Source organism: Colius striatus, chromosome 2 (assembly GCF_028858725.1).
Source record: "Colius striatus isolate bColStr4 chromosome 2, bColStr4.1.hap1, whole genome shotgun sequence".
Classification (NCBI taxonomy): Eukaryota; Metazoa; Chordata; class Aves; order Coliiformes; family Coliidae; genus Colius; species Colius striatus.
Genome location: NC_084760.1, coordinates 12318363 through 12344700, shown reverse-complemented (window position 1 = coordinate 12344700; position 26338 = coordinate 12318363).

Sequence of the window (26338 nt, the reverse complement as noted above, 5' to 3'; positions counted from 1 at the left end):
TGGTAAGCAGGTAAGTGTTAAATATTTCAGAGTATTCATCTCTGGGTGTAATAAAACACAACAGTAATAAAACACAACAGCAAGGTAGGCTAGAAAAAAAGAACTCCAGAGAAATCAAGTTCTTTCTGTTCAAACTACAAGCTTGTAATTCTTCCTGTTTTATAAATACCATGGTTTTCCCACTTAGGGAGTGAAAACTGTGTTGTATAACTAATAATTTCACAATTCGTTCCTGGTATAGATTCAACTTTATGACCATGGGAACATCTTGGCACCTTTCACAGGTGGGACATTTGTGTGAGATCAAAAGCACATTGTTACACCAGGTCTGAGTGCAGAGACTAAAAGTACATTGAGAAAGTTTCTCTCTGCCATGGCCTTGGCTAGATTACATACTGCAACCAATGTTAATGACAATGCTATGCAAGTAACCTGTAGCACTGTGTGTTTTGTTAGAAGAAAGTGCTGTGTCTATTATATACAGACATTTCTGTGACTATTTATGGTTTTATTTTAACTACACTTGATAATAATTTTTCCCTTCCATGGCCTGTCTCTGTGATTAACTTCTGTAGCGAAAAGGAGTCCTACCAGGTTAATATGGTCTGCAGACAAAAATATTGATGTGAACTAAGAGATTGGGTAAGAGGTGGTTGGGTAAGAGGTGCTTAAAAAAATGTGGTGGTTGAACTATATGATTGCTTCCAACTTTCTACAACAAATTTGCATTGCAACAATTATTTCTAGATCGAGTCAGGAAGATTTGAAGGAAATCTAGCAGTTTGCAAAAGCTGAAAAATTATACTCTCACTATTCATGAATCATTCAGTAGTACAGGAAAGACTTTTCAGGAGCTCTTCTTATTTGCACTCCTTGCTCCCCCAGGTCATAGACTGCCAAAGAAACAATGACTCCATGACCCCAGCATTATTAGACAGGATGCTCTGGAGTCTAAATTTTCCTATGGTCTCTTTTTTTTGGTGCAGTCCCACAGCCTATCGCATAAAACTGGGGCAAACTTCACTACTTGTTTCACCAAAAATTTCAGAAATGTGGGACTGTGTTCTGAATCACAGTATTTGAAAACATGAGGAACTTCTATCAAAGAGAGCCTTTATAATTACATCTCTAGTTTCCTGTGTTTCTGAACTCCTGCCAGTCATTTAAGGCTCTTCCTCCAAGAGTTCTCCAACTTCATAATATCAAATGAAGTCATGGAAAACTTAAGGTGATTCAAAATCAGGCTCAAAGTAGAATGGCTCATGGTGACAATTGCTTTGATTTGCTAAAAATCCCACTATTTTTTAGCAGTATTGAAACAAGTGGAAACTACAATGTGGAAAAAGGATTTATTGTGTTCGGAAGAAAATCCCACACAACCTCTATAACTAAGAAATATTACAGCAAGCCAATTGAGATGTACTGAAGAACTGGTCAGTAAAAGTTTGAAGTGGTGTATGTACCTTTATGCACAGGTATGAGAAAGAGAGCTGTAACTAAATGACTGGCAATATTGCCCAGATAGACAACTATTACAATGCATGTATAAATTTGCCCTCCTAGAATGTGGTGGATGTCAAAATGAAGTTATTATCCAAAAAACCTGATGCAATTGCTCTTTCAAGATGAGCCACTCAACTGTGTGTCATGAGCCCCCAAAAACTCAAAAGTGAGCAGAGATGCAGTGTGTCTCTTGGCAGTCTGCAGCTTAGTCCCTCCCACAGAATCAGCTGATGAGATCACATTAGGAAGAGGAAAGCAGGCTGGCTTTAAGTGCTTGTAATGGCTTACAGCACCTCAGTCCCTCAGGGCTGGATGTGACTGCTTGCACCTGCAGCCAGCATGTACAGCTGCTTTTTTTCTCACCCAGCCTGGAGGAATTAAGGTGCTGTTGGACAAAGGCTGAAGACAGATATGATAAAAGGGAGCTGTGTTTCACAGAGTTCAAGAATGCTATTATACCAATCCTAATTTGGACCTTCAGGAGCTCCTGGCTCCTAGGTTCCAATTTCACTGTCCAGTCTGGAAATTAGTATTTCCCAAAGTAATGAGAGTGAGTAGGCTTTACAGCTAAATGCAAGTGCAGCTTTGGTAGGGCACTATCAAAGTGAGACTGCTCTGAAGCCAGTCAGGTTCAAGTTTGACTCCTTACCTAGTAGCGAGAGTCCTTGAAGGAATGTTATAAGCCCTGAGAGTTGTCACACTTGGGATTTTTTTTCCTGTTAGCTTTTCATCATTTGGGTTTAATGTTTTCTGTCTTTTTTATGTTTTACAGCATCCAAATTAACATAATTTGAAAAGCATAGCTGTTTTCTCAGATATTCTGGAAACTCTTCTGCCTGCACTGCCTCTATATGACATGACATTGCCTTGCAGATATTTGAGGTAAAATCCTGCGAGAGGCTGAGTGTTAAGTTTACCTGTGCACAACCCCCTACCACTTTCAGTAATAATTAGCTTCAGTTTTAGCCTAAGAGAAAAAGTCAGTCTTGTGCTCCCCAAGAGCAGGCTTCCTTTGAGAAACTTGGACTGCTGGGGGGGGGGAGGGGTCTATCTGTCAGAGAAGAACATCTTTGGCTATAGGCTTGCCAAGCTGGTGAAGAGGGCTTCTCCAACTAAACTAAAGCTGCTGGAGGACAAGAACCTCAATCCATCCCACTCCTACCAGTTTGATACCAGGGCAGCAACAGATATTTGGAGCCTGGAGAAGGATCACAGGTTAGAAGGAGAGCACCTGAAGAAGAGAACAAAGGACTTCAGCAACTTCAGACAGCTTCATCACAGGCTGAACTTAAATACCTACACACAAATGCACCTAGCACGGGGAATAAACAAGAGGAGTTAGAGATGTGCACATGTATGCTGGGCTATATCTTGTTGACATCAAGGAGACATAGTGAGATAGATGGATTTTATCTGTGGAGTGCTGGAATGGAGAGATGCAGCAGGACTCACCTACTAGGGCTCTGCAGTATGCTGATGGTGATCATGCTTGCTTCAGACTATTCTCACCTCACACAGGCCATGGTACTGCCAGTAGCCAAGGCAAAAGAGTCAGAAAGGCTTCTGTTTCAGCACTCAGTGAGACTGGCTTTTGGGTAAAGCCTGAAGTTTACTTTAGAGATATGGGGAGCTTTGTAATCTACATAGGTTTTCAACTGTATATGATAAGTAAAAGATAAACTTCTTATAATGAACGTGAGTTGAGTTCATTTTCTTACCTTGTTGCTGCGCAGGAAAGGAACTAGTATTTAGGAGTCATGTGGTTTTGTGGTCTTCTGGAAGCATCAAACTGTTTTCCATAATGGCTTTTTGTCCTTATTGCTGATTCAGTGATCTCTGCTGTGCTTCACTTTACAAATGAAAACCTCTGTTGCAGATATTACTGTATGAAAATAGTTTTTACTAAAGCTTAATTTCTGAACTTTTAAACTATTACTTAGTGATAATAAGCAAAATAACTGATAAAACAATCCCAGGATGGTCTCTAGTGATAAACTGAGAAATCATTTTTATTGACACTTCTTGCCTCTGTGGTGTTACAGGTCATTCAGTTTTTCAAAGGGAGCTACTTCTGGCACTGTTCTTTAAGAAGTGAAAAGTTACTCTTCACAGAGATTGTGTAGTTTTGGACTTATGTAGTTTTGCCAGTGATCCTACTCATGCATTTTACGCCTCATACTATATATGCTATCCTTGTGTATTTACACTGTGTACATACATCCATGCATGTCATTTTAGTTTTGCAGGAAAAAACCTACTTTACTGTTAAATGCTGGGCAGAGAGGAACCTCATGAGGTTTAACAAGGACAAGTACAAAGTCCTACATCTGGGAAGGAACAACCCCATGCACCAGTACAGGCTGGGGGTCGAACTGCTGAAGAGCAGCTCTGCAGAGAGAGACCTGGGAGTCCTGATTGATAATAAGCTAAATATGAGCCAGCAATGTGCCCTCATGGCCAAGAAGGCCAATGGCATTCTGAGATGCATCAAGAGTGTGGGCAGCAGGTCAAGGGAGGTTCTTGTCCCTCTCTCCTCTGCCCTGGTGAGGCCTCATCTGGAGTCCTGTGTCTAGTTCTGGGCTCCTCAGCTCAAGAGGGACAGGGAAGTGCTGGAGAGAGTCCAGCACAGGGCCACCAAGATGATCAAGGGTGTAGAACGACTGCAGGAACTGGGGCTGTTTAGTCTGCAGAAGAGGAGACTGAGGGCAGATCTTATTAACATTTATAAATATCTAAAGGGTGGGTGTCAGGAGGTTGGGACATCCTTCTTTTCTATAGTAGCTAGCAACAGGACAAGGGGTAATGGGATGAAGCTGGAACACAAAAAGTTCCATTTAAACATAAGAAAAAACTATTTCACTATTCAGATGAGGGAGCCCTGGCACAGGCTGCCCAGAGGGGTTGTGGAGGCTCCTTTCTTGGAGGTCTTCAAGACCCGCCTGGACACATTCCTGTGTGACCTGATCTAGGTGACCCTGCTTCTGCAGGGGAGTTGGACTAGAAGATCTCTAAAGGTCCCTTCCAACCCCTACCATTCTATGATTCTATGAGTCTATGAAATATGCCAGCTTCTTTCTTGCACCTGCTCAGCACCCCAAAATGGCCCCATGGGGAGCTGACCCAACCCTTTAAAAGGCAAATAAGACTTCACCTGTGCAAATATTTCTTATTCCAATGAAACCTGAGGCAGTGAGAACATTTTTTTTTTCAGGATTGAAAGCGTATTATCTTTTCTATGTAAACAGCAGAAGAGTAAATCATGAGGAAAAAAAACCCCTCTAAAAATACAAAGCTGAGGTTCCTGCACTGAGCACTCTGAGTCATTTACCTTAAGGGGTAACACATAAGCAACGCTTCTCAGAGGGAGAATTGAGATCAAAACACAAAAATTATGCTAGCCTAATATTTATATTTTTGTTACACTTTCTCACAATCCACATTTAATTGTCTACAAGAAAAAGGCCTTGCCTTGCCAGATCTTCTATGTTACAGTAATTACACTGAGTTAAAATATCTTTTCATATTTGTAATTGCAATTTAAGTAAGGTACTGCTGGAAGACACTGATCCAATTTAGAATCTGTTTAACTATTTTGGCTTGACACATTCTATATCAACCTAGCAATTATCCTTTTTTATCTTATTGTATCCTTTAACTGTAGAATAATCTTTTTTTTTTTAATAGCTACTGTAACTTCTAATATATTCATGAGCTGAATATTCCTGTGCAAAGTGCTATACAGATCTCATTGAAGCACTGGAAGGGTTTGCATCATTTCAAGTTCCCTTAATGTGAACAGAATGATCATTTCATTTGAATTTTCACACCTCTGTCTGCTTCAGCTCTGAGTCCAGTGTTGGTCTTTCCTTGTTTCTCTTTCCTGTCTCACCTACCAGGAACAACAAGCATTGCTAATACTCAACCACAGTGTTATGCATAGACATCTGAGCAAGCTGCCATGGTAGGAGTATCTAAGTTATGACAATGCAGAGCTCAGCATTGGCCAGTTCACCTTTATGAGTAACTGCAGGGTAAAGTAGTTAATACTCATGTCCATTCTGCTTTGACACTGAGATAGCTGTTTCAAAGAAAGCTCAATACCTCTATAATGCTTTCCAATACGTTATCCAGACATATTGTTACACACAATTTGTTAGTTGAAATCTCATAGAGAATGATTTATGAAAAATGGACATGATTTCCTGTTCTTGCTGTAACATTTTCTTCCTATCTAGACTGACTATTCAAAACAGATGACTGGGTATGATTTCAAGTCTGAATGTATTTAGATTCATAGTCCAGTCTTGTCTATTCAAGTAGAAAAGGTCCAGGCATTGAGTTCAGAATCAGACCCAAAGTTCAGGTCCAGCATAAGTCTGTTTGGGATTGTAGACTTTGATGAATCTATGGACTTTATCTCCAACTGTGCATGCAAAAGGTAGATTTTCACTCATTTTGAAGACTATTTGGTTTCTTAATGCTGTTTTGTATTACAGAGCATTAGAGTAAAAGAAATGACAGAGGTATAATAAAAATGATTTAAAGTTTCTCAGGCTTCTGAGCCTGGGATTATGGGAGGTGGCAACAGTTAAATGTCTCTGTTTATTATATATTTTCTCCTTGTCTGGTGCTGGGAAATTTGGTATGGAGGAACCTAATTCTTTGGAGACCAGTTCTAATAAAATGTAGATGGTTTGTAACATAATTTGAAAATGAATAGAAGTTAAACTAATGACATCTGCCTATGTAAGACACATATGTGTTTTACGGTGAGGGTGATGGAGCACTGCAACAGGCTACCCAGGGAGGTTATGGAGTCTCCTTCCTTGGAGGTCTTCAAGACCCACTTGGAAACATTCCTGTGTGACATGATCTAGATTGCTCTGCTTTTGCAGGGGGATTGGACTAAGTGATCTCTAAAGGTCCCTTCCAACCCCTACTGTTCTATGATTCTATGATTCTATGCTGTCAAAATAATATCTAGACCCCTGCTGAAGCTTTGGCAGCACAGTACAATGAAGTGTGTGGCACAGACTGAGGGAGGAACATTTGCTTAGAGTATAATTTATCTGCCCTAGCTTAAGCAACTAGAAGACAGATGTCTGAGACTAAGCAGGACATGTAAATTACTACTGATTTAATGGAGAGAAACAGATACCTCCTGGTGGTGATTCAGCCAACCCTAAACTTAAAGCTTTAGACAGTATGATGGCTTATTGTCTGAAACTGCTTGTTTTTATCTTGAGCACAGAGGATGATTTAGCTGCGCAATCTTTAGGCAATAAATGTGAGGAAGGTGAGTTGGGCGAAAGAGATACTGTTATGAAGGAAAAACATTTAGTTGTATGTTACCTGGAGATTGTCTGGTAATTGTTGTAGGGTTCTACTTAATTAGTACGTCAGGAAGTGTGTTACAAAAGACCACACCATCACCCTTTTCTAAAATGTACATTACTGCAATGAAAATGTGCAGCAGAAAATTCTTGTACCATTGAAACCAAAACTCTTCATGATTTCAGAGCACTTTGAATTTCTGTTGCTTTTCTAATCTGAATCTGTAGGTGCCATGCCACACTAAAAGCTCCCTGTAACGTGGAGGCTGCATGCATGCAAATGGTCAGATTAACAACAGCATAAATGGGGAAAAAAAAATCTGTGAGGTCAATAAAGTTTTTGGAGTATTAGGAGGGCTTCAGGGTATTTATACACCTGATACCCTTTGATTTAAAGGATTGCCATTATTGCATACAGTCAGGCTTCACAAACCGAAGTTGTTTGACTTCAAGTGAAAGTCAGACATCTAGGTGCTTTTGAAAATAGGTTGTGTAACCTTATTTTAGGTGATGAATTACATTTAAAACCATAAATTTCAAATGCTTTGATCCAGGAAGTGATTACTAATGTTCCCTTTGGATATGACCATCAGTAAGAATGAGACCGAAAATGGGCACAAGATGTGAGTCTCTGTCTTCTGTTGTTTGGGACACCTGGATCTCCCTTCCACTAAGCTCATATGCAGCACAGTGCACTCCTTCATCTTATGATTAGCTGTGCATGTCCTGATGGCATAAATCAGGCCTTCATCTGACTTGGTACATGGTCAATACTTCTAGTGATAACACTCTGGGGGAAGAGAAGAGGCAAAAATAACAGTTGAGATTTTTCTTCTCTTCATTTAAGTTTTTAAAATCTTAAAGAGAAATTAGCCTAGGAAACACCAAGACTGGAGTATTGTAATATTTCTGTAAACTCTTCAAGCAAAGAAATATACTTTAATCTTTATTTTAAAAGTCACAACAACAGACAAGGACAGAAGTTCCTCTGGTAGCCTTTTGGTTACTTTACATAGAAAGAAAAGATCTCTTCTGTCTGATAAGCCTTGTGTCTAATATAGAAAAGAGACTAATTTTTGGCAATGTAATAAGACATCCCAGGGTTTATTAGATATGAGGTAGAGAATTCTTAACTTCTTTGTAAGTAATTTCAATGTAATACCTAGAAATGGTAAATCTTTATCTCTTCTTGTCAGTTGTATTCTGCATAGGTTGGCCGTAGCCAGTTTTATGCTATACAGGTATTTTTTTCTTCCTCAGGAAATACATATTCTAAGAATCCCCAACTAAAAGATATAGAAATGGTTCCATATATTTATATTTTATCACCTGTTACCTTTATGGAAAATATTAACACTGGCATCTTTTCATTGAGGAAGTAATTTTGTACGAACAAGCTTTGCTTGTTTCAACACCTATCTTTAATATGTCAATTAGTATCAGAAATGATGTGAGCTAATGTGGTTACAAAGGGGTTTATTTTATCTTTTGCTCTTTGCAACAAATTCATCACCATTAAATTAACTCGTATTTCAACACTCAGTTTATTTTCTTGAATACTTACTGATAAACACAATTTTAGGTAACCTTTCATACAGTGGATGGAAATGTGGCACAGTGTAGGGTATTTGCAGAAGCTGTAAATACTGATCTGATAGAGTCTCTGTTGCAATACTAAAGGTCAGTAAGCTGTGCTAATTTTCACCACCTGAAGATCTCAACAGTGTGTGTATTACTGTTTAATCCTGAGTAATATTACTATAATCTTTAGTTTAGGGCTTCTATTTACAAAGCATAAAGGAAGCTCTGTGATTAACCAGAACACATAAAATCAGATAGGGCTTCACTGTAGCTATCCCTTGAATGATACAAGGGATATGGGAGAGTTCTATGGCCTGGGCTGCTCTCTTTCCAGCTAACTTCAGCTGTCTAGGACCTAAACCACTGCCAACCTTTACATCTCTTCATTCATCTGGCAGAAGCATCTGAAGGAAGAAACAAGAAGAAGGGGCTATGTAGGAGACAACTAGACCATTTTCAGGTCTGAGAAACAGCTTACAGGTTTCAGGTCAGTTTTATTTCAAAAAATAAAATTAAAAAAAATGCAGATGAAGAAAGAACCTGGAAAATTGAAATTACAAGTTTTGTGAAATAAAGGAGAATTTTCCATTCACCATTAACCAAGAAACAGCTTTTTCTTTTATAAAAAAGTCATTACTTAATGCATTTTTTATAACAATTCTGATTCATCTTTTCTTGGAGCTCATCCTGATAGTATATCATGCTCACAGAGAGATTAATCTAACTGGCAAACAGTTACAACATTCACCCTTCCTGCTGGCCATTATTTTTCCTGAGGAGAAGAGTCTTGATCAAACCATTTTGCCTTGGCAACACAGAAGTTTTTACTTCTCATTCCCAACTTACATTTTTCAAGATGAACAACTATCTATTCCATAAAGTCAGAGGTTACATATTTTATTGTTGGAAGTACTTCAGTTGAACAGAGTTGACTAGTAGCAGACATCTAACCCCATACCACTGGAAGGTTTAAATGTCTGCATTTCTCAAAAGGATGCTACAGCTTTTTGTGGTTGTTTACAGTGTTAAAACAGGTTCCAATATTTTTTAATCTGTTGTATATTTTAATCTTCTGGAGTTTCCAAATTAGTTGTATTTGACAGATCTCTCTCACTGATTCTACCTGTTGGTCTAGTCTGTGATGTATCTACAGCCTCTGACAGTTTTTAATTCTTGTTACAATGCATCATGAATGTTTGAATCTATAGGCTGTATAAAGCAGGATGACTTTACTTCTTTAAAAAAGGAGAATAGCACACTTGCACCTAAATCATCCTTTTAATAGCCACTGATGTCAGTGTGATGGACATCTGTTAATATGGTCCCCATGGACCTCCAGTTTTTCATGCACTGACAACCTTACACTCAGCATTGCAATAGAGAAGGCTGCTCAGCAAAAGAAATCCAGTTCTAGCAGTTATGGAGGTAAAAGCACATGCATTACCTCAAACTACTTTTGTACTTTTCAGTGGCCAGTATCCATCAGTGCTGAACTGATTGAGATTATTTCCTCCCACCTAGGGATGTCCAGCAACCCTTTGCAGAGTCTGGCAATAGAGCTCTCAGTCTTGTGCTGTGTTTAGCAATTTAGGTAGGATTCACACTCAGCTCTGACCTAAGCTTAACTTAAAACAACAGGGCAACTTAAGCCATTGACAAAGAAGACAGGGCTTGGTTTGTTCTGCCCAGGGAGGTGCTGGAGTCACTGTCCCTGGAGGGATTTAAGAGATGGGTGGATGTTGCACTTAGGGACATGGTCTAGTAGTTGATAGGGCTGGGACAAAGGCTGGGCTCAAAGGGTTTAAAAGTCTCTTCCAGCTGAAATGATTCTATGATTCTATGATTTTAAAAGGAACATTGAATTAGAAGTTATAATGGAATAATCAGCTTCTAACACAGTTTCTCTCTTGCTTCAGTTATAGTTGAGAGGGAAGATCTGTGGGAGGATTCAAGTATCAATGGCAAATGTAGTCAACATATTTCTAAGATGCAAGTTTTGAAAAGCCCTGGTGAAATGCTACCTAGGTATTGATACGTGTGAGATACAAAGGTATCTCAAGTGGTCAGTGTTCAAATTCTTCAGGTATTTGAAAAGCTTTGGATACACTTTTTAAAGAATCTAAGTACATTTAAAGTTAATCTAATCTCAAGTCTAAGACATTTTGAATTTCTAAGAAAAGGATTCCTCTACATCTTTTGTGCCCATTTTCTGTAGCAAAACATAAAAGTTTGCACTATTTCAAATGGTTTCTGGATTTTTGATGCTTGATTTCTTACTGTTACTAAGTATTCTTTTTCATATAAGTGTGAAGTCTTCCTAAATGATAACTTTGAAACCTGTGGCCCTGTAATGAAAATCCAAAGCTAGACTAGGAATATCTGCAGGGAGCACATGAATATAATACAGAAAACAATCTAATTCTGGCAAAGGAGTATATGAGATAATTTAATATCTTTTCAACTCTGAGTTCTATTATTTTATAGTGATTCTCTCTGTCTGCTGCCAAAATTCTATGCCATATTTTTTTCGCTTTTTCCTGTCTTAGTTGGACAGACAAAGGAATCATAGATGTTTCCTTTGTATCATCTTCTATGGTACTTAGAGTTTTGACAGGATGACTGTCAGTATTGAATAAGATATGGCATTGCCAATTGACAGATAAATACCTTTTCAAAAATTAGTGTGGTTTTTTTTTATTTATTATTTTAATGACTTTCAGACAACTTCAAGATTTACTTTTACTTTTCAATGACACCTTTGTGCTGTAAATGGGAAGAAAATAGAAGAGAACTTTTATTTTGGTTTTTTTTTTTTACAACTTTTAAAGTCTTTGTAGAAACCTCAGAGCAGCTTCTGTCACTCCAGATTTATACTGTCCTTGAAATGTTCATCCAGCAATTTCCTCCATAGCCAGAATTTGTAAAGTCACATGAGTGACTGATTATCTGGAATTTTATAAAGTCAGAACTAAGAAAGTTTTTCCCTCTCTTTAAAAAAAAAAAGTAATATTTGCATATTTAATTCACAAACTTAAAAGCAGATGTGTCAGGTTATTTCTTGACCTATGGAAGAAACAGAGACAAGATATACCAAACTATATTTTCGACATAACTTCAACCTTTGTGTTCATCACTTCTATATTTTGTTCTCTCTGCTTTACTTTTCAAAGAGAGAAGCAGCATAAAGGCACAACTTTGGAAATCCTTTCCTCAAGAAATCAATGTCTGAGTTCCTATTCTCAGAGAATTACACATAAAATTCAAGGGAGGCTACACTAAATTATTTGTCCTGTCATCTCCTCTTCTCTCAGTGGTTTCACAGTCTTCATACACTATCAGAAAAAGCACAGATCTACTCTTTATTCTAGGATTAAATTTTTAGCATGTAGCAATTAGAAAATGATTATTAAAAACATATTTTTCCAATCTTTTGTAGTATTCAGCTTTAATTCTCTTAGTTTGATCATCTATTTCCTAATTTCCACAACAGTTTCTTACAAAGATCTTAGACTTTAAGGGAGCAAATTGCAATGATCTACTATTTTAATATCATGAATTTTAAGTAGATGATGGTAGCATTCTAGTAAATTAGAAATAAATTTAATTTCAGTACAGACAGTACTCCTCAATCTCTGCCCTCTCTTCTTGAACAATTAAGATTCCCATGACTAGTAAGTTCTGTGCTAGTCCTATGACTAGCAAGAAGAAATCCTTCTTATTTATTCATGTATAATAACCTTATTTCGATGTATATATAATATTCATAGAAGATAAGGTACAAAGAGAAAGACACATGCTTCCAATAAGTACATTATAGATGTCAGGTGTCCGGAATCCTGTACAAAATATCTGGCAATCGTATAGAGCTTATGGTCAAATTTAGCTAATCATGAACAGGCACTTCTGTGAGCAGCCTGTCTTTTTGGAAACTGTACTGATAGAAGTGCATCTGATGTACAGGCTTCTTCACCTACTCTAGACACATAGGCCAGCAATCCTGCATAAAAATACTCATCTATGGTGATTCTAGTGCTAGATGATACCTGGTCCTTTGTTTTAATAAGCTGCTGAAAAGAGTAAGCAGTGACAGACTCAGATGTAAACACTTGCTTCTCCAAAATGCACCACTAGTTTGATCTATGACATCAGTGTGTCTGCTGTCACTTCTAAGTTGTTCAACACAAAAAAAAAAAATTTGAAGAGAGGGCACAGCTGTCTGGCCTAACAGTGGAGTTATTCAGAAGGAAAGGAATTGATTCCTGCTTCCAGGACCATTTTTTGTATAATGGCCTTAAACACTGCTGGAAACCAGGTATCATGTTTTGTTCGTGTCTCTAATACGTGAGTTTAAGAACATTAATGTAGGGAGCAGGATTCTGAAGTTCTGGAAACCTGAAAATCTAGCACAAATTTGATGGCAGCATGTACATGATGGAGGTAATGGGGTAAGGGCAGACACTGGTAGATTTATTTGCCAGGTGGTTATTGCCTTTAATGAATCTAAGAAGGCCAGATTGGGTGGGGCTTTCAGCAACCTGGTCTAGATGCCCTTTACCACAGCAGGAGAGTTGGAACTAGCTGATATTTCAGATCCCTTCCAATCCAACCCATTCTGTGATTCTATGATTCTTGACTCTATGATACTCCAATGTCCCTGATGGCTCCAGCTCGCAGCTACTGCCAAAGCAAAGACTGGAATAGGAACTGCTAAATTACTTTTCAGTGTATGCTTATTTGTGAGATAATATTAGGAAATGGCATAGAATCATAGAACCACAGAATGATAGGGGTTGAAAGGGATCTTTAGAGATCATCTAGTCCAATTGGTCACAAATTGTTACAAACAATAGTCCAGTTAACAGTTTTTTAGGCTATCTTACTGGATCTTCTCCCGTTTCATTGCACATACAGTGATGTAATTTCATTTTTATTATGGAAAGCATGAACCAAAGCTAAATAAATATTATAGATATTTAATACGAGCAATGTGTCAAAAGTATTTTTCTGCAACATGCTAAACTTTGCAATCTTCATATTTTCATGCAACTTCTGATTTTATTAGTGGTTTGCAAATTTTTGTAAAACTACCAGCATATGTTCATTATTCCCTATAAGTTTATAAAGCTCACAGAGTTGTATGTTTTTCTATAGAAAGTTGGCAGAACCCCATGCTATTTATAAAAAGGTCAAAATAAAGAGACTACTGTTGCTGACTGTCCTATTTCATTTTCTCTCTAATGATGCTGTTTCTGACAGAGAAAATGTGAAATAATGGTCAACTACAATAACCTGTGACCACACTTGATTTTATACAAAGCTGATATACCTAGCAGAAACACAAAGTGTGTGCATCATGGACTTGGAAAAAGATGAATATGGTCCCAAAACATGACATTGTAATGAACTGTATATAAGTAAGTTAAAATTGTCATCTGAATTAATGTAGATCTTTTTTATAACCTAGAAAGTAACAAGACATTGAGATAGGAGTGTAAGTGGGAGATTAAAAGATGGCCTTGCAGAAAAATAAAGTATATAAATATATTAAGAAGTCTTTTTCTTTTTCAAAAATCATTCACAGAAAATATCAAGGATTGAGAAATATAGTTGCATCTGAGCAAACATAACTCATTCCAGTACATTGTAACTCCTTATTCACTTCTTACTTTCCTCTGGTTCTTTGAAAATAGTGCAGGCTATTGATGTAAAGGAAATATTTGTCAAAGTCACATCTAAACCTTCAGTTCAGTTCAGTAAAGTATCTGGTAATGCTTAATCCTTCTTTGTCTCAGCAATCAGAGTTTCAGAGCAGGCTAGCTTTATTGACAGTCTGATGAAATTACTGCTTATTTGAGTAATTTAGTGTGACAAAGTGAGATGCCTCCACTGAATTTTCAAATACGTGAGAAATGGCTTGTTAAATGGAAAGTTTTGATTAATTGTAACTGCAAGGTACAGTTGAAAGCCCAGAATCACAGGAGTTTTGCCAATTCTGTAGAAGCAGTGATGTATAGACAGGTCAAGATGCTGCTACAGGGTCTTCTTTTGACAAAACTGCTATACACAATTCACATTGTCATGTGTAGAAAACCTACATTAGAGGTATAGTCTCTTGCAAGTGGCATGCTGCAATTCCCTCTTGTCTGGGTTTTTGATCCCCTTATTTCTGTAGGTTGCCTCATACTCTTGATATCTCTGCAGCTGTAACCTTTGCCTGTATATTTTTCAGGGTAGGAACTATTTCTCTGACATGTTTGGTCACTGCCTAGCTAAACAGATATGAGATATTTAAAGACTATTACATCAAAAAAAGAAAAGACAATAATGATACAGAAATGTTTACAAAACATATTTTATTTACCTGGCCTTTGCTCTTCCATTTTAGACAACTAGAAGCTCCTCGAGGTGAGGATGCACTGAAATTTATGTCCTGTGGAATGCTGGAGCTGGCAGAACCTCTCTTTTTTATGTTCAGAGAAATAACCAACAAATTTCAGAACTGAATTGTGTTTTGGATCTAAATAGAACTACACAGAACATCTCACAGGCTGGAAAATCCAGCCCTGACATTGGTTGCAGACTCATAATAACAGGAGCTGGTTTTGCCTCACCTAAGGCTAGATGTGTGCAGTGCAGATGTCTACATCTGAGCTTCATTGAAGACTCTCTACACTCAGCAGGGAGAAAGCAGGCATTCCAGCCTGTGACTCATCTGACCTACTTTAGCTGTTTACTTCCAGATAAGATGATTCATTTCCCAGGAGCACCCGTGTCTTCCCAATGTCTATACATCAAATCTGGATGACGATCTCAACACAGATGTCTCCGCAGCTATACTGTAGTTGTCTAACATTAGATGTGGTTGCTATAACTCACTGTTTCTCAAATGACAGTTGAGTTTCCATTCAGATATCTGTTGAAAAGCTTCCTAAAAAATTTCACATTTCCTTACCACAGACAGCGTTGGTTAAAGTATCAGACAGATGGCAGCAATGTGGATGCACTATCAGACAGAAAAGTTAAATCAGTCCCTACTCAACCTCACTTTCATCCCTGGGGGGTAATATCTATTACTGGGCAGCACAGGAACTGCCAGGCAACCTCCACCCGTGAATGCAAATTGATAGTGCCACCATGTGCCCTTCCAGGCTCCAGGTACCATATACTTTCCTTAGAGCAGCTGGTCCTCAAAGGAGAGTACATGGAGCTTGCTTCAGCAGTTTGAAGCCAAAATGATAGCACAGACTTAAGAAGCCTTCACTCACAGTACAGTGAGGTATCTGAACTATGCATGCAAAGTACTACCTGCTGTTGCAAATTCTGAAAACTTACCAGTTAGTTATAACTTTCATAACACTGTGCTTGTTTCATGTGTATTGTTTGCTTTGGGCTTGATAACTGAGGCAAAGTTAGAACTGTCTAAGCTGCCTTATCTCCGCATTTTCATAGTTGCAGAAGCCTGGGGGAGTTTGAAAGAGTAACCTTAACCTTGAATTTCCTGGCTGCCTAATGTTTGGACTTTCTTAGAACTACCATATAACACTCTTTGGCAAGTGTTCCCTTAGGCTGCACACAATCTTCCTCACTTACCCATGTGCTTGCCTGTGAATTTGCAGGTTTTTTACAGTCAATATTTTAATCTCTGGAGGAGAGTGCAGCTTTCAGAAAAGCTGTAACACCCAGATTTGTAGGTTCACCCTAGCAAGTGATTTGACTGAAGCATTGCAGCATTCAAGCTAGTGCATTCTGCTGCAGTAGCCAACTGTGTCTGTACAAAATTGAAAATCAGCCATTATTGGGGTGGTAAAAATCACTCTTTCTGTAACATGGCAACCCAGCCTTCATTCACTTGCATAGTTAAGTGCAATATTTTAACTGTGCAGAGCTGTATTTGTTGTTTTCCTAGTGGAGAAATCACCTGACTGATACTCGCAAGTGCTTCACTTCATCACTTAGATGCTGTACCATGTCTGTGTTGCTGAGATCAGATGATCAGAGCTAGATTAGGGCAGGACATGCTGAAAACGAATGAGAAACTGGAGCATGTGTCTGACTAAAAGACTTTGTTACGCACAAAAGACAACGCAGTGACTATTTCCTGTGAAAGTTTGTTCCTTAAGCTCCTGGCTGGACTTGTGCCAATGTGTTTGCTGTCCGTGGACTATAAACTCGCCCTGAACCTTCCCCAGTATTTCCTTATAAATTCTATCATAGAAATAAGGGTAACCTTTACTTTAGTTGAGGAAATTGAATGATATGGGTTAAATAGCGTTCATGTTTCTTCTGATATTGAGTTTATTCATCTGTGGGGTTTGCTTAGTGATGAGGCTGTAGCTGTCTGTGGATCCCAGATCATCATGCTTCCCAGCTATCATGCTTCTCCTCTGTCAGTAGCTCAGATGTAACCTATTTGACAGCATCAGAAGCTGAGACACAAGTCGTCTTTAGCTTCGGCACGACATCAATTCCTTATGCAGTTACCAGAAAGCAAGGATTAAAAAATGAGATAAACACTTGAAATTGAGGCAAAACTCTTCAGAAAGCTGCATTTTTCCCAAAAGTGACCAAAATCAGTGCATTGTATTGCCATGGACAACACCACTGAACTGAGTTATAAGAGGTAAAATTCACGAAACTCATAGAGAATCCCAGATAACTTTGCTAAGTTTTAGTCTGTGTTCAAGCCTTAACCAGGGATTTAAGAGAACCTGTCAACTGTGAGTAACAGTGGTAATAATTATTTTGTGTGCCTGTATCTTTTCTCAGCTTTGATTGTGTCTACTTTGTAAACTCTTCATTACATGGACTTTGCTCTAGGCCTTGTACTGTTCCATGGATATTATTGGCTCACAAGTAACTTGGCTCAGGAGCAACTATGCTAAAATAAGTCATCATTTGAATCTCAGTGTAGTAATATATTTAAGCACATGCTCAGCTTGAAATGAGGCAGCACAGTATTTGGATGCTAGAATATTTGAGAGGAATTTGCTGCTCATAGTGCTGAAAGAAAGGAAAATGTCATTTTTCTCTCACTGTAGTCAGGCAGTCATACTAAAACATGGATTTAAAAAGGCTCTTGCACTATGAAATGTTCTTGTCATTTCCCCTCATGCAAGTTGAGTTTGGGGAAAATAATTTTTATAAAGCAACCGCATTTATCATCAGTGGGAACTTAGTAGGAGACATTGGATTTTTCTGTCTTGCATCTGGACCTGTCTTGCAGTGTTGTGTTATGAGGGCAATTTACCATGTCACATCATAGCAGGACAAGCAGAAAATACAAACCAAAATAAAAACATGATTAGAGACATGAAAATGGACTAGATTTAGATTCCGAAGATCTAAATATCCAGACTCTTAGAGAACCCATTCAGCAGGAGCTGGACTCTGGAAAGACCCAGAATCTGCTTTAGTACGACAACCTTGGAGTTGTCTTGGTTTCTAAGCTGCTACTGGTGGACATAGAAGGAATCAGCTATAACTCAGTGTCTACACCTCTGTTGATGTTACAGACAGGACATGTATGGCTACTACATTTGTACATCCTGGTATATAGCCATGAATCACATTCAGCAGGTGAAGTACTTCACAAAGCTGGACTGTGAAAAGCTAGAAGACAGTCTCAGGCTATGGACCTACTGCTTTTCGAGACTGCTAAACTATATTGATACTTAGCTCAAGTAACACACTAGTACACTAGGCATATGTCCTCACTTGAGTTTCTCATGACCATCACAAACAGAGAATATACTTGTAATCATGGAATTCTGTTAACTTTTGACAGTAATAGCAGTAGAAACTTATCCTTTGGTCCATTTCAGATAACATTTTCTCTTGGCCCAAAAGATATTTTAGATAGAATGAAATTAGGGCAAGTCTGCACTTATATGTAGATCAGTTCTTAATGTTCACTTACTACAGTAAGCAAACTGTTTATTTTAAGTAGGAAAGAAAATGAAAAAGACTAAACAACCAGTCTTCAATTTTCTCTAGTTACTGATGAAGTTAAAGTAGAATCATTTCTAACTGAGAAAAGGGAAGGAAAAGTGTGAGCAAGCACTACAAAGCCCTTTGATATATTTTGTACTTTCAAGGTTAGTTATTTTGCTCTTCTTGAAATTCTGAAGGTGAACTTCTCATTGCATTCCAGATGGCACATCCCAAGTCCAGCACTCTTCCCCCTTCAACCACACAGAATTCTTCATGTTCTTTTTTTGTTTCAATGATAGTATATTGAGATCAAAATAGATTAAATATGTGTAAAATGGAATAATAATAATAAAATGTAATATGTGTACTGTGTCCAGTTCTGAGCTCCCCAGCTCAAGAGGGACAGGGAAGTGCTGGAGAGAGTCCAGCACAGGGCCACCAAGATGATCAGGGGAATGGAACATCTTTCATATGAGGAAAGACTGCGGGAACTGGGGCTGTTTAGTCTGAAGGAGACTGAGGGGAGATCTTATTAACATTTACAAATATCTAAAGGGTGGGTGTCAGGAGGTTGGGACATCCCTTTTTTCTATGGTAGATAGTAACAGGACAAGGGGCAATGGGATGAAGCTGGAATACAAAAACTTCCACTTAAACATAAGAAAAAACTATTTCACTGTTCAGGTGACAGAGCCCTGGCACAGGCTGCCCAGAGGGGTTGTGGAGTCTCCTTCCTTGGAGGTCTTCAAGACCCACCTGGACATGTTCCTATGTGACCTGATCAAAGTGAATATGCTTCTGCAGGGATGTTGGGCTAGATGATCTCTAAAAGTCCCTTCCAACCCCTACCATTCTATGATTCTAGGATTCTATGAATAGGTGACATCTCTCCAAATTTGAAAACACAATGTTTATTGGTGACAAACTTCAAATTAGTCAGTACAAAAAAAGCAAAAAAAAAAAAAATGTAGACCATTTAACATATTATTTTAAAATCACTATTCACAAAGCCAAACAATTTTGAGGATTACCTAGTAGTTGGTCTGTCTTTAAGCTATATGACTAAAGTTTCCATGGCTGAAATTTGAAGATCAGAGTCTGTTTTTCCTCAGCCTGTTCACCTCCCTCCTCCCCATTTCACTTCGGCTGTAAAAGTTTGTGGAAAAACATAAATATTCTTTGTGAAAAAATGAATTACTTTTTTATGGCAGCCCTAAGCTATGAAGGTTGTATTGGCCTGTTTAAGTCCTGATACCTGAGTAACATGAATATGTTAAGTACTTGCTTAAAGTATTGCTATAAGCACATTTAAAATCGTACTCTGAAGGTAAAATTGCTTTCATTTTTAAACTCGTCCATCTGCTTAACAAGAAAGATATATCAGTACTCTGGTAACCAGGGACCCAGGAACTTCAGTCGTAAATCTTTACAATATCCATGTAAATATCTAATTGTCCTTTAAGTCTTTGAAAAAATACAATTTCTAACTATCTAAAATGAGGAAGGATTTTTGTTTCCACAGTACCAAATTCTGTTTCAAGAAGTCAGTAAAAAAATGGAGCAACTGAAAAGCTTGGATGGTTTTGTGTTGTGATCAACAAAGCAACTCCAAGCTCCTTTCAGAATACCTCACATGGATATACGGTGGCTTTTTATCACCTGGGAGGGATTACCTTGTGTTTGTGCACTTTGTGACTTTGCAACTGTAAGTCTCATCAATGAAAAAGCGAGAAATCCCAACAGAGTGTAGAAGAAAATCACAAAAACTGAAGTGGTGGAGACATGTACTGATGCATTATTTAAAATATACAAAAGTAGAAAAGAAAAGAAAAGAAAAGAAAAGAAAAGAAAAGAAAAGAAAAGAAAAGAAAAGAAAAGAAAAGAGAAAAGAAAAGAAAAGAAAAGAAAAGAGAAAAGAAAAGAAAAGAAAAGAAAAGAAAAGAAAAGAAAAGAAAAGAAAAGAAAAGAAAAGAAAAGAGAAAAGAAAAGAAAAGAAAAGAAGAGAAAAGAAAAGAAAAGAAAAGAAAAGAAAAGAAAAGAAAAGAAAAGAAAAGAAAAGAAAAGAAAAGAAAAGAAAAGAAAAGAAAAGAAAAGAAAAGAAAAGAAAAGAAAAGAAAAGAAAAGAAAAGAAAAAGAGAAAAAGAGAAAAAGAGAAAAAGAAAAAAAGATAGTTGAATTTGACAGGAGCTATTGACTTTTGAACTCTTTGAATGATATTATTATTTTCCAAGACAACAATTGCTTCTTGGTAATTTGGATTGAACATTACAGACGGGGAGCCAACATACTTTTTCTTTCTTTTTCTCTGTTCCTTCCATCTGCTCTGTGGATGTTCAGTCTCTTAGGAGAATGAAGTTAAATAAAGAACTAACTGGCATTTAGGACAGGCTAGATAACATGGAAGCAGACAGGAATTGTAGTAAACCAGAAAGAGAATAGCAGATGAACTGATTTATATGTTACTTCCATTTGAAATTCATCTGGGTTTGTTTTTCCTTACTTAATTCTGAGCAGATATAGTTCTTTTCTGTGAGAACAGACAAACATACACAAATGCATTCCATAAAACATATTTGTTTGCAGTTTGGTTTTTTTCCCAGTCATGCTATCACATAAATGTTCCTTAGAATTAACACTAGCTGAAATTGCTGCTTGTTTATTAAAATCACTGCAGAATTAATTACCCAGAGACATCTGAAAATAGGCACATATTTAAAGCAGGTTTTTTTAAAAACCCCAATTTGCTGTGCCATGTATATGTTTTGATTTATATATTGGCCTATATATTGGTTTTTCTATGACCTGATAAGATGATCTTGATGAGAAACAAATGATTAATTACAAGCATTTTCCATAATTTTAGAACAGATTTTACAACTTAAAGATTTCCAAAAAGGCTCCATAGGAAACTATGTCATACATAGTGCACATAGAAATATATATACACACACACAGTCTCCAGGCACTGCAAAACCTAACCCATGCATTCATCCTGGTAAAGAGCTCAGAACTGTTTCAGGGGCCTGAGTTTCACAGATTATTAGAAAGGAGATGCAAAAGAGTGTAAACCTGGTCAGATGAACAAGTTCATGCCATGGGCTAAAAGTTAAACTTGCCAATCCATTTGAGGTCCAGAGTGTTTAGTTGATTTCTGACGACTTATGTCTCAGGAAATATCTTTTTGTCAAATAACTTTAACCATTCAGGTGTTCTCTAGGCAAAGAGTAAATGCATACTTGTCTAACTGTTTTGAATGTCCTAATCCAGTGAGCCTCAGACATTCTGTTCTTTCCTACTAAAGGACAACAGTGTTACAAGGGACACTTGAGTCATGGCACTAGGGGAGTCAACAAAAGGCTCTAGGCCTCTGTTGCAATGGTTTGGGCATGCAGGTGGGAGGATTCATGCATGGAAAATTTATGGAGTTTAGATTAGTTTTCAGGAATAGTGTACCAATGACTTTGAGCCAAGTACTCTGTAACAAAATAGCTCTATGTTTTTTGCTTCTCTTTCTAGCCTAATTTAAATAATTACGGTAAAACAAAGACTTTGCTTGAACAGACCGCTGGAGAATGTGTCTCTCGAAAGGTTGAAGAACATTTGAGCCCTGATTCTCCTATGATGGAGTGGACAGAGCACTGAAAGCACCAGGCAGACCCCTGACAAAAAGTGCTTATAACATGCCATGGGGAGTTTTTAATTAACAACACTGCCACTGACCTCAAGACACTACAATTGAACTCAGCCTTCTGAAGGATGGGAGACAGTCATCTCCCTATACTGGAGATGTTTAAATCATTCCGTATTGAAATCTAGACATTCATGAAATTTTAACAGCAGCCTGGAAAGATTTAAACGTCTCAAATGTCTAGCCAGTGTTACAGAGCAGTCTGAGTGATGGGCAGTGACTTTAGCATCCAAGCAGCATCTGAATGTCAGAGAACAAGATTGCTTTTCCTAATTACTACAGGATTGTGTGTTAGCTTGTTTTGTCTTTGCATCCTTTTGTAACTACCATAGATTAGAGGCAGCATTGCTTTAGAATTATCCCAGGCCAGTGTAATATGTCTTTTAAAATCTTATACTGCTATTTTTCTTCTATTGACTTGTAATTTTAATGCAGTGCAGCATCCACAGTCTGTCACTGAATTTTTTTTTGGCCAGCATCTTGCAAATGCAAAATGATCTGTTGTGACATTCACAGATATTGTTTTCTCAGTGCTGACTGACTCCTGGAGAAAAGTTTTGCTGATGTTATCAACACTGTTGAGAAAATGCAGCCTCTAAGGATGCTTCAGAGGTTTGTTCAGAGTACTCACAGAAGAAAGGTGATCCGAAGTGATTTGTAAAGCCATAGGAAGAGCCATGGAATACAATATCCCTAAGGACAAGTTGGCCTCTTTGGTATCTCCTTCAATGTCTAAATAAGGAACTAGCAAAATATTTTTTGTGTTACAATTTCCAACGTGTGCTCTAACTCCTGAGTGGAATCCATAAAGGAAAAGCTAGTGGGAGATTGCTAGGTGACATTTCAACATGATTTTTGAAAGTATCAGCTATGTTTGGTACTGAGGATTAATATGAAAAATAATGTCTCTCAAAAAAAAAAAAAGTCTTGGAGACTGCCTTAGTCATCAAGAGCCTGCACTCCTTCACCCTTCATTGTTGGAGCCATATCTGTCCACAGCAAGAGACTGACCTCTAAACTTACCCTGTCTCTTTAAATTTACAAGTCTGAATGTGCTTGGAGTTCACGTGGGTTTAGCACAGTGGAATAAGCCCCTTTAGTCTTCAACCTCCTCTCTAGCACCTTTCAATTCCCTGCTTCTTGGAGAAGAAAAAGTCTAACATCAACAAAGGCATCTTTGAGAGGTGAATAAAAAAGAACTCTCTGAGGAACTGAATTTCTCAATAGTTGTCAGGCTAAGACTGTGGTTAAAATGTAATCTTTAATACTCCCATTGTTGTTTAACTGCCAAATGTTTGACTCAGGTTAGGTTGTTTTGTTTGAAGAAAATAGCAACATGTAACAAGCATTATGTAGTCCAAAGTACTTTCTCAGAAGTGATGTTAGGAAAGAAACGATGAAAGAAAACTGATTACCAAGATACAGGAAATCAGTACAGATGGTGAGCTATTGCCTAGACTGTTATACAAACCAGTAAGATGTGACTTACGGGGGACTGACAGATACATATCAAACCATGAGAGGGGAAAAGGAGGAAGATGACATGACATTGGTAACTGTCCTTTTTCTTCTGTGTGGTTAATTATTCAGTGAAGACCGAGGTATTAATTTATTTCTTGCATTTTAAAGAAGTTGATTACAACATTGAAGGATTCATTTAATATAATATGTGAAAACTAAAAGCAACATAAAATCAAATTTAACCTAATGCTGAGGTAAGCAATTCAATTGTCATGAAAGATATAGCTGTGTTCCTCAGCTATGTATATACTGATTTTACTAATGATAATGTTAGGGACAGTAGTAATCGAGCAAGTACTGCTGTGCTTGAAAAAAGTTTCATTTTCACATAAAGATGTTAGAAGTTAAGTTAATTCAGATAAATCTTTGATACTTTGTCTTCAACTCTGACAGAGATTTATATAGAATTAGAACTATAGTTCACATATAAGGGCATTTGGCAAGAATCTGAAAATGGAAGGAAATGTGCAACAGAGAATGAAAGAATAAAAGTAGTTCAAGGGGAACATGGTGAAATGAAATGGAAAGGTCAATTCAAAGGCTTAAAATATTGAATTTCAGATAGCTTTGTTGAAGTTTGGGTAAGGATAGAGGACAATAAATGAATCATGGCGGCACTTCCATATTTAAGAGAAAATAGTAAAGGAATATTGCAGTTAGTTTCCTCAGCACAATTAATAAGAAGTACAGCATATGATATTCTGGCCTTCTAGAAAGAGAAATTTGCAAAGGTGTTTTTATTTAAGGTGTTTTTTAAAATCTCTTTTTGACAACAAACTTTACAAAAAGCTGCTTTATCTATTGGAGTCTCCTGTCACCATTGCAACATCTGTACTGTGGGACTTGGGAATGCTCAGAGTTTCTGATTCCATGTGTCTCAGTCATATTTTATGTCTTTGTCAAGGTGAGAAATGGGCATACATACCTGCCCAAGGCCAGAGATTGTTTGGCTTTAGAACAGAGAAAACCCAGACACAAGGGCCAAAAAGCAGACAGGACTGAAATGCACGCTCCTGGTGGTCAGCTCTCCTGATGTACAGACAGAGCTCAGGGTAGAAGGAGTTAGATGCCAGAGAAAGCTATTTATAGTGATATCAGTCTGGCAAAGCTGAATTAAAGTCTGTGGCACCATTCCCATTTTATCTTATTGCAAAGTAGAATGTAGGTAGGAATTTTAGTTTTTAATAGGTCACAAAAGTATTTTATGCATTTAATATTGCAATTTACACAAAGATTTTTTGAAAACCCTCATTTGGATCTCAAAAGACTTAACAAATAGTGGGATTTTTAGACACAAACAGAAAAGTTAGATATTTTTCTTTGCTGAAAACAAAAGAACACATACACTCTTGCCATATTTACAGGTGGGGTTTTTTTTGTAAAAAAAAGAAATTCAACAGAAGGTGTTACTTATTTCAATCATCTTTACTTTACTCTGCTGCTCACACCAATACTTTCCAAATGGATACTTCAGAATATGTCAAAGTGGCATTTACATAACACTTAAGCATTCTTTTCAGGAGAGGAGAAGGAAGGACATGAAAGCAGCAAGTCTTCCACTCATTCTGAACTCATTTTATGCATCTGACTTTGCTCTCACTCCATTTTCCCCTCTCAAGGACAAACCTTGGTGCTTACGCAAACTGCACTGATATCAATGCACCAAATAATGTTGCTGACTGAATGCAGGTGCTGAAGGTGCAAGGGTAGAAGCCATGTGCAAGATTTTCAAAAAGTTTATTTCTTGGAATCCGTATGTCATCCATTCCCACAGTGCTTCTGAGAAAAAGTTTATTCTTTCTTAAAGATCTGTTCATCCTTTTCTAGGTAAATTTGTATCTTTTCATTAATTTTGCTTTTACATGTTATTTTGGATCTCCACAGCTAGCAGTTGTTTTCTGTTGTTCCTTTCTAAGATATTTTTATGTTGACTTATGGTTTCCTTTTTCTCACCTGTTTATCTTTTTTGAAGGTTATTCCAATAGTCTTCCAATAGTCTTGGAAAGTATTTGCAATTCATTAAGTGGTCAAACAACGTATAATCATACCTGAAAAGTGTAAATTTTATCCTATATTAGAAAATGTTATCCTAATGTCTGAACTGTTATCAGTCAAGAAGAAGTGAGCTCTAAATCCTGGTCTTATTTTCAAGCTACTAAATATATGTCTCCCTGTATCCTTGTAAATGGATAGCCAGACAGATATTCACTGTAGTATGTTTCTCAGTTTTTCTCTCTTGTGAAGCCTACTAATATCACAGGAGAAGACAATAAATCTAGGGAAAAGATCAAGTTTGTTATTTGAAATGAGGAAATAAAATAACACTGTAAAGACTGACAGATGCACTTGTTTGCAGGTCGTGCTAATCATCTACTCGCTGCTTACAACTCCGGCTGCAAGTGGGTTCTGCTGGCACTATATAGCACTTTGGTTTAAGAAGCTAGATGTAAAACCAGAGAGGGATTAGGTGCAGATGTACAGACAGATGTTCTGGAGAGCTTAAGTCGGGATTTACAACTCTCATTGAAAGGACTTATGGGTGTAGATAGTTTCCATTCCCGCAATGAAAATTGACTGCAAAAACAGTATAACTCAAGACATGTGGCTGTCCACAGGTGTGGAGCTATCAGCAACAGATGGAGCGAATACACTTGTCATAAATGAAGAAACTAATTGTAGGACAAAAAAACAGTGTGGCTCTTGGGTAAAAAGGATATACTGCCAGTATATTGTGGATACAATGGGAGCCGTATGAAGTAGAACAAAAAGCGGTCAGAAGATA